Here is a 9,816-nt window from a genome sequence, read left to right as displayed (position 1 = left end):
AGGTAATTAATAGTTGTTTTGCATATGAATTATTATGATCCTACAATATAATTATGTATAAAACTTATTAATATATATGTATGTGTGTATGTGTGTGTGTGTGTGTGTGTGTGTGTGTGTGTGTGTGTGTGGTGAAATAAACAGGTTATTCATTTAGAAGATCATTAACTCTATCTCTGGTGATCACCTGGGAAAATCCTGTACCCTTTAGGATCTTCACTTTCTTTATCTGCAAATGACTTACCCTACCTATCTAATGGGATTGTTGAGAGGAATTCATTTTTTAAAAAAAAAGTAATTTTGCAAACCTTAAAGTACTATATAATGTCTAGAATTCATCATCTTCATCATTATCATTACTTCCAATTCAGAATATATTGAAAATAAATTTCCCAAGATTTCCTGTTAGTTTCCCAATTGTAAAATGGGGAGAATTATAGTACCTGTCTCGAAGGGCTCTTGTGATGATCGTATGAGATAACACACAAACTACTTTGTAAAACTTAAAGTATTATATAAATGCTAACTACTATAGTTAATTTGGCTTACCATTCTTTGTTCTTTCTCTTCTTAGACTACATTTCTTTTGTAATATCAGAATGCATATTCGTATGTGTGTATAGATACATATATGTGTATGGATGCACATAAAAGCATGATATATAGATATAGATACAGATGTGTGTGTGTATGTGTGTTTGTGTGTGAGTGGATGAGTGTGTATGCATTTCTGTGTGTTAGGATCTAGAGGATTATGATAATATCTGGTTGAAGAGAAAGACTCTGAGACAAAGTTGACATGTCATAAACCTGGTGATCTCTTTCATATCCCTATTCCTAACTTGCTGCTATAATAAAATCTTTGGGGAATTTTCACTGGAGAATTCTGGTTTATTTTCTCTCTCTCTCTCTCTCTCTCTCTCTCTCTCTCTCTCTCTCTCTCCCTCTCTCTCTCTCATGCTCTCTCTTTTTCTCTCTCTCTCTGTCCCATTCATTCACTCATTTCTAAGGGTAGAGGTCATTAATATTAAATCTTCTATCCAAAGTGCCAGGTCAGATTTTATCAATTTAATTAAGAATTTGAGATGTTGTTTTTTTTTGTTTCATTTTGTTTACTTGGTTGGTAATCCAAAAATACACTTTCTTCTTACAAACAGCAGTAAAACAGTGATGAATGAAGAATAATAAAATCTTTTGAGTGATGGAAAATGATGATTTTGCTTTTTTTAAAAAATAATTTATGGGAAATTTGTGGGGGGGGGTGGTTTCCTGCATTGAAATTTTATTGCATCATGTAACTGTATAGTATCATATTGTATGTTTTTGGTTTTTTTGTTGTTGTTGTTTGTTTGTTTATGGCAGGGCAATTGGGGATTCAGTGACTTGCTCAAGGTCACACAGCTAGTGAGTGTGTCAAGTGTCTGGGGCCGGATTTGAACTCAGGTCCGCCTGACTCCAGGGCCAGCGCTCTACTCACTGAGCAACCTAGCTGCTTTGCTTTTATCTAAAAAAGAACAAATAAGTTAAAATTAATTCAAGATTTAAATAACTTTGGGGAAACACAGGCCTCAGTTTCCTCAACTGCTAAATAGTTTGGACTAAATTATCTTTAATATTCCTTCCAACTCTATTAATTTAATACTCTTCCTTTATAAGTTTTCCTATGAAGTACAATAACCATATTAATAGCATACATTACTATGGTCGTTTAAATTTAGCAAAGTGTTTTACATATGTTGTATCATTTCACCTTCAAAATAACCCATAAGATAAGGGCTATTAATTCTATTTTACAGATGAGGATCCTAAGTATGAACTCAGATCCTCTTGACCCTAATTCCAGTGCTCCATCAGCTAGCTTCCTAGCTGCCCTTCTCTTTGGGAACATGAAAATTTGTTATTAAATCTTCCTGTTCCTAAAGGTCACTCTATGTTCAGCACTTCTTATGGAAAGTTAATGTGTTGCCCACACTTCATTGTCATACATTCAAGTCCATTCTTTTAAATATCATAAAATGGGCTCTATAGATTCTGCCAAGTCCAATTACTGTTATCCATTAGGTTGAATAAATCAGTCTCTGTGCCCCCATAAAGTAGAGATGTTTTAATTTATTTAAGGGCATATAAAATCAAGACAAGATGATTGTTATTGCTGTATTTATTAGAGCAATGAGAACGGTAATTACAATTTCAAATTAATACCATCAAACATGTCAGCCCCAGCAGTGTATACATGACACCTAACTATATTATCTTCTTTTTTCTCCATAATAGGTTGTTTCATTGCCTTACATAATTCCAAAGGTGACCAAATATGTGAACAAGTTTTGTCAGAATACAAACAAGTTACTTATTTTATGTTGGATCTCTGGCACAGTGTGTTGCATGTAGTATGTACTTAGTAAATGTTTGTGATTACTGTTGAAGAGCAAAGCTGTCCTTTTTTTCATGGAGCCCTCTCCAACAACAGACACTATGAGTCTACTTAATCCCACTTATCTCCTTTTTCCCAAAATGATCAGAAAGAGTTTAACATACTGAAATGAAATTCAAAATAATTAAACCTCCAATAACAAACTTCAGTAAATTGAATTGGAGTTACAGAAAGCTCTGCAGCTATAATTGTGGTGTGTGTGTTTGTGTGTGTGTGTGTGTGTGTGTGTGTGTGTGATTATGCCTCACCTGCTCTGCATCTTTACCTTTCCTTTCAGAAATATTTACATGCTGAAATCAGAAGCCATTTGCAGCAGAAACCATGCCCTGGAGAGAGAATTCTGTGCATTTACTATGTAAATTAAATTATTTTTCCATGCATTAATTGACCCATTCAGACAGGAAACCTTCAGACAGGTACCCAGTACTTTCAGACATACCCTTTATGACAGGAAACACAGTCTTGTGGATTCCAAAGTATTTTTGCTGCAAAACAATAGTATACAGAAACTTCAAAAGAAACCAAGCCCTTGGTTGTATGCATTCACATTCATTTACAAAATGCAAAATCCCACAATATATAGTTTATTATCATAAAAAAATACCTGGGACTGGAGCCAAGTTGGTGGAGTGAAAGCAGGGATGCAGATGAGCTCTCACACAAATTCTTTCAGATACCTCTAAAAAAGTGAATCTGAACAAATTTAGGAGTGGTAGTATCCACTAGGAGACAGAGTGTGGCAGGTTTTCAGCCTAGAAGAGCTTGTAATGTTGATGGGAAGGATCTGTTGCACCAGCTGAGAGAGCATAGAGCATGCCAGTCCACACCCAATGGTAGAGAAGCAGGAGTAGGATCAGCAGTTTGAATTATGGGCAGGAGTAGCTAGTACCAAACATCTCAGCTCAGGACTCTGTCAGAGCTGGGTGAGAGAAGCACAGTGCCCACATTAGCAGCAGTGGCAGCAGCTACTGTGGGGGCCATCAGCCCAGAGACTTAATGTTTGAAAGCCACCTAGTTGAATTTCCTGGAGCCATGGTGGCAGAGTAAACTGTAAGTGCTCTCACCCCCACCACCCCATTCACCTTGAAAAACCCAGAGAATATTGCCCCAGGAAAAATCCTGAGATACGGGACCCAGCAGAAGGGATACAGCAGTTTTTTTGTTGTTGTTTTTTGTTTTTTTTTAGCTTTGGAAGCTAGAGAGATCAGTTCCTCTGACTGTGGCTGAAGGGGATCAGTGCAGTACAGGAGGTATCCCATGAAGCCTCACTTCAGCAGACCAGTGGGAGTTCCTCAGTCCCAAGGCAGTGGAGCTAGCAAGTGCCAACACCAGGACTATACAAGTGCCTAAGCACAGCCAGGGAAGTTGGCAGACGACAGCTCAAATGACATCTGAGGCTACACACTCTATCGTGAAGGCTTAGAGGAAGAGGAGAACTCCAGAGGTCAAACTAGCCCTCCCCCCACCTCCTGTTTCGAACTTCAGTAAAATCCCAGGGAAACAGAAAGACTTTACCAGGCCTCAATAATTGGCATATATGAGATAGCTCCAGCTCAGCACTAGATGTGCTGAATCATTATATAGATTCTAGCTAACAAAACCAGAGGCCAGAGCACACAAAGTCAGTAACTGAGCCCCTAGATCCCTGCACAAGAAGTATGGGACAGAGCTCCCTGTGCCCCAGAGGCAGAGATCCATTTTAAAATCCAGGAAAGGTATACCAAAATAAAGTAAAAATGAGTTCATGATTTAGAAATAAAGGCTGATACTATAAGCAATTTTGGAGATAAAGGAATAGTTTACATGTCAGATTTATAGAGAAGGGAAAAATCTATGACAAAACAAGAGATATAGAGCATTACAAAATGTAAAATGGATAATTTTGATTATGTTAAACTGAAAAGTTTTGTACAAAGACAATGAAAAACAGAACAGGAGGAAGGAGAAAATTGGGAAAGAACTTTTACAACCAGTATCTCTGATAAAGGCCTCATATAAAAAAATATACAGGGAAATGAGCCAAATTTATAGTAATACAAGTTATTCCCCAATTGAGAAAGGGTCAAAGGATATGAACAGGCAGTTTACAGATGAAGAAATTAAAGACATCTATAGTCATAATTAAAAAATACTCTAAATCACTATTGATTGGAGAAATGCAAATCAAAACTCTTAGGTACAACATCTCTCCTATCAGAATGGCTAACATGACAAAACAGGAAAATCATAAATGCTGGAGCAGAAGTGGGAAAATTGGAAAATTATTACATTTTTTTCAGACCATGGTAGATTAAAAATGATTTGTAATAAAAGACCATGGTAAGATAGAGTACAATTAATTGGAAAGTAAATAGTCTAATAATAAAGAATGAGTGGGTCAAATAACAAATCATAGAAACAATCAATAACTTCATTCAAGAGAGTGATAATAATGAGACAACAAACCACAACTTACTGGATGGAGAAAAAGAAATTCTTATGGGAAGTTTTTTTTTTTAATCTTTGAATGCTTACATGAATAAAATACATAAAAAGGATATCAATGATTTGGGCATGCAACTGAAAAAGCTAGAAAAAGGACAAATGGAAAATCCCCAATTAAAAATCAAATTACAAATACTGAAAGCCAAAAGAAAGATTAATAAAACTGAAATCAAGAGAATCATTGAAGTAATAAATAAAACCAAGAGCTGGTTTCATGAAAAAAAATTAAAATTGATAAACCTTTAATCAATTTGATTTTAAAAAAGAAAGAAAACCAAATTACTAGTATCAAAAATGGAAAGGGTGAATTCACCTGCAATTAAAAGGAAATTAAAACAATGATTAGGAATTAGTTTGCTCAATTGTATGCCCATAAATTTGACAATCTTAGTGAAATGGATGAATATTTACAAAAATATAAATTGCCCAGATTAAAAGAAGTGGAAGCAAAATACTTAAATAACTGCATCTCAGAAAAGGAAATTGAGCAAGCCATCAATGAATTCCCTAGGAAAAAATCTATAAGGCCAAAAGGATTTACAAGCAAATTTTATCAAACATGTAAAGAACAATTAATTCCAATACATTAGAGACTATTTCAGAAAATAGATGGAGTCCTAAAGAATTGTTTTTATGACACAAATATGGTACCAATACCCAAACCAGGAAGAGTCAAAACAGAGAAAGAAAATTATACACCAATTTTGATAATGAATATAGATTCAAAAATTTTAAACAAATAGTAGCAACTTATCAAGAGAACAATGCACTATGACCAGATACAATTTATCCAAGGAATTCAAGTCTGATTCAATATCAGGAAAATTAACAGTGTAATTGATCATATCAAAAACAAAACTAGCAGAAACCATTCCTATTAAAAACACTAGAAAGCATAGGAATAAATGGAACCTTCTTTAAAATGATAAGTAGCATTTACCTAAAACCACCAGCAAGCATTACAGGTAACGGGGATAAGCTAGATTTATTTCCAATAAGATAAGGCATGAAAACAGCATCACCATTATCACCCCTATTATTCAATTTCGTACTAGGAATGTTAGCTTTAGCAATAAGAGAAGAAAAAGAAATTGAAGGAATTAGAATAGGAAAAGAAGAAACTTTAAGTTATCAGTCTTTGTAAATGATATGATGATATACTTAGAGAATCCTAGAGAATCAAGTAAAAAAACTACTTGAAATAATAAACAACTTTATCAAAATTGCAGGATATAAAATAGGCTCGCATAAATCCTCAGCATTCCTATATATTACTAAGGAAGCCCAAAAGCAAGACCTAGAAAGATAAATTCCATTTAAAGTTACTGTAGACACTATAAAATATTTGGGAGTCCACCTGACAAAATAAACCCAGGAACAATATGAACCCAACTACAAAACACTTTTCACACAAATAAAGCCAGATTTAAATAATTGGAAAAACATCATTTACTCCTAGTTAGACTGAGCTAATATAATAAAAATGATAATTTTATCTAAGTTAATTTATTTATTTAGTGCCATGCCAATCAAACTATAGAGCTGGATATAAAATTAACAAAATTCATTTCAAAGAACAAAAGGTCCAGAATTTCAAGGGAATGAATGAAGAAAAAGTTAGGGAAGGTGCCCTAGCCATACCAGATAATAAACTGTATTATAAAGCAGCAATCATTAAAACTACTTGGTACTGGCTAAGAAATAGAGTGGTAGATCAGTGGAATAGAGTAAGTACACAAGACACAGCAATCAATGACTATAGTAATTTACTCTTCCATAAAACCAAAGCCTCCAGTTCTGGGATAAAAACTTACTATTTCACAGAAACATCTGGGAAAACTGGACACTAGGATGGCTGAAACTGGGCATAGACCAATATCTTATACCATATACAAAATTAAAGTCAATATGGGTTCACAATTTAGATATAAAGCTGATACTATAAGCAATTTGGGAGAGCAAGGTATAGTTTACCTGTCAGATTTATTGAGAAGGGAAAAATTTATGACCAAAAAAGAGATAGAGAGTGCTACAAAATTCAAAATGGATAATTTTGATTATGTTAAATTAAAAAGTTTTTGTACAAACAAATCAAATGCAACCACAAATAGGAGGGAAGCAGAAAATTGGGAAAGAATTTTTATAAACAGTGTCTAATAAACTCCTCATCTTTAAATATACTGAGAACTGAGTCAAATTTATAAGAACACAAGTGACTCCCCAATTGAGGAATGGTCAAAGGATATGAACAGTCGGTTTTCAGAGGAAGAAATTAAATATATCTATAGTCATATGAATAAATGATCTAAATCACTATTGATTAGAGAAATACAAATCAATACAACTCTTATATACCACCTCTCTCCTGTCAGATTTTCTAACACGATGAATTGGAAAATTATAAATGCTGGAGATGTGGGAAAATTGGAACACTATTACATTGTTGGATGAGTTGTGAACTGATCCAACTATTTTGGAGAACGATTTGGAAGTATGCCCTCAGGACTATAAAATTGCATACCATTTGACCCAACAATACCACTGCTAAGGCTGTATCCCAAAGAGAACATACAAATGGGAAAAGGACCCATACATACAAAAATATTTATATCATCTCTTTTGGTGGAGGCAAAGAATCGCAAATCAAGGGATTTCCATCAATTGCAGAGTGGCTAAAAAGTTGTGGTATATGAACGTAATGGAATACAATTGTGCTTATAAGGAACGAGGAGCAGATGGACTTCATAATAGCATGGAAAGACTTATATGAACTGATGCTCAGTGAGGGGAGCAGAACCTGGAGACATTGTACACAATTACAGACACATTGTACCTGTGACACCTAACTTGATAGACTTGTGTCCTCTCAGCAATGCAAGGTGCTAAGACAACTCCTAAAGACTCACAATGAAAAAAGCTATCCACATCCAGAGAAAGAATTACAGAGTGTGAATGCAGATTGAAGCAAGCTATGTACTCTCTTTCATTCATTCATTCTTTCATTTATCTGTTTGTTTATTTGTTTGTTTATGTATTTATTTTTCCATTAATTTATTTACTTATTTATTCATTTGTTTATAAATCTAGTTTTTCCTTTATTCATTTATTTGTGAAAATATGATTAATGTGAATGTATATGTAGTACCTATATCAAATTACCTGTCCTCCTGGGTGGGGAGGGAGGAGAAGAGGGAGAGGGAGAAAATCTAAAATTCAAAAACTTGTGGAACTGAACATTGTAAACTAAAATTAAAAAAAAGGAAAACAAAATAACCCTTGTTTCTAAAAAGTGGTCCATCTACAAGCTTAATATCATCAGGGAAAATATCAGGAGATTTTGGATAAAGTATGTTTTTAAAAATAATGATAACCTTATTATTCCTAAGGCAACAGTTTATAGAGTCAGGGTTGAAAGAGAACTCAAAGCTTGGAGGTTAACGATTCTAACTATCTCATTGAACAAAAGAAACTAAGTGTCCAAAATTTTAGAAATATTAAAGAATAATTTGAACCCATGTCCTCTTGTTCCCAAATTCAACTTTCTTTTCCAGGCCATCATCTTGTCTCACTCATGATTCCTTTCAAACTCAGAAATCTTTCTAGTATGTCTTCTCCAACAACAGAGTAGGGAACCATCTCATTTAATGACTTACTTTGACATCTTTTACATGTGGAAAAAATAATGTAACAAATATCTATATTATTGTTTTTCAAATGAATTTATATATTATTATGATTAATCAAATTGATCTAAAATTACTAATATTGTACAGGGAGCAATGACTTTGTAGCTGGCAGGAAAGCAACTGACAACCTAAAGCAAATAGCTTCAGTTTTGTTATATAAAACTTCCCAGGTTTTTGCATAGAACTAGAAATTATGAGATCTAAAGGAAATATTCTTGGGGTGCAGAGCCAAGATGGTGGAATAAAAGGAGAAACTTGCTTGAACTCTCCTGTAAACATCTCCCAATATTTGTAAAAATGACTCTAAATAAATTGTAGAGCTACAGAGCCCTCAAAGCAACAGAGTGAAACAAATCTCCAACCCAAGGCAACCTGGAAGACTCAGCAGAAAGGGTCTATCACACTGGGCTGGGAGCGGAGCACAGTTCAGCATGGGCTGTACCAGCACAGACCAGACCAGAGCAGACCAGGTGAAGCAGGCCTCAGGGCACTGAATCATTGGCAGCTGTGGTGGTTTCCAGACTTCTCAACCCACAAAAGATAAAGCAGAAAGTCATTGGAGAAACTCAGTCAGACCTGGATGAGAGAAGAGCATGGTCTAGATCCAGTCCCAGGGAGGTAGAGGTGGTGGCAGTGGTGGTGGCAGGAATGGCAATGGCTGTTTCCTGAGCTCCAGGCCCAAAGATGGTGGAGGGATCCAGTGGATGATCAGAGGAGAATTGTAAGGATCTCTTTGCTAGCACCAATGCAGTATTCTCTTGCTTTTCCTTGCAGTCCTGGACAGTGGTCCTGAGTTAAGGAGGCACTCTGGAGTGGCAGAGCTTGTGTTGGCTGTGGAGAAGGAACCCTCCTCAAGTTGCAAGGCAGAAAAGAGTGCTTATGATCTGTAGTATTGTGATCAAAGATCTTCCCCACCTATTTAATAGTCCTCAGGTGTGCCTAGGTGGGAAAGCTTGATTATATGTTTTTGTAAGTAGCCCTAAAGCTTCTGCTTACTAGGCACTAAGGTGATTTGAGCATGAGGCCCTCAAGGCCCTAAGGGGAGTGGCTAAGACCAGTGCCAATAGTTTGTTAACTGAGTTCTAGTCAACCATGAATTCAGCCAATTAGAGACCTGAGTTCTAGCCAATCAGATGGCAGCTAGGACTCTATATAAACAGAGTCCAGAACTGAGAGCAGCAGAATCTGCAGAGAGCTCCAGGAATCAGAATT

Source organism: Trichosurus vulpecula, chromosome 1 (assembly GCF_011100635.1).
Source record: "Trichosurus vulpecula isolate mTriVul1 chromosome 1, mTriVul1.pri, whole genome shotgun sequence".
In the NCBI taxonomy this organism is placed as follows: domain Eukaryota; kingdom Metazoa; phylum Chordata; class Mammalia; order Diprotodontia; family Phalangeridae; genus Trichosurus; species Trichosurus vulpecula.
Note: the sequence above shows the minus strand (reverse complement) of the source record.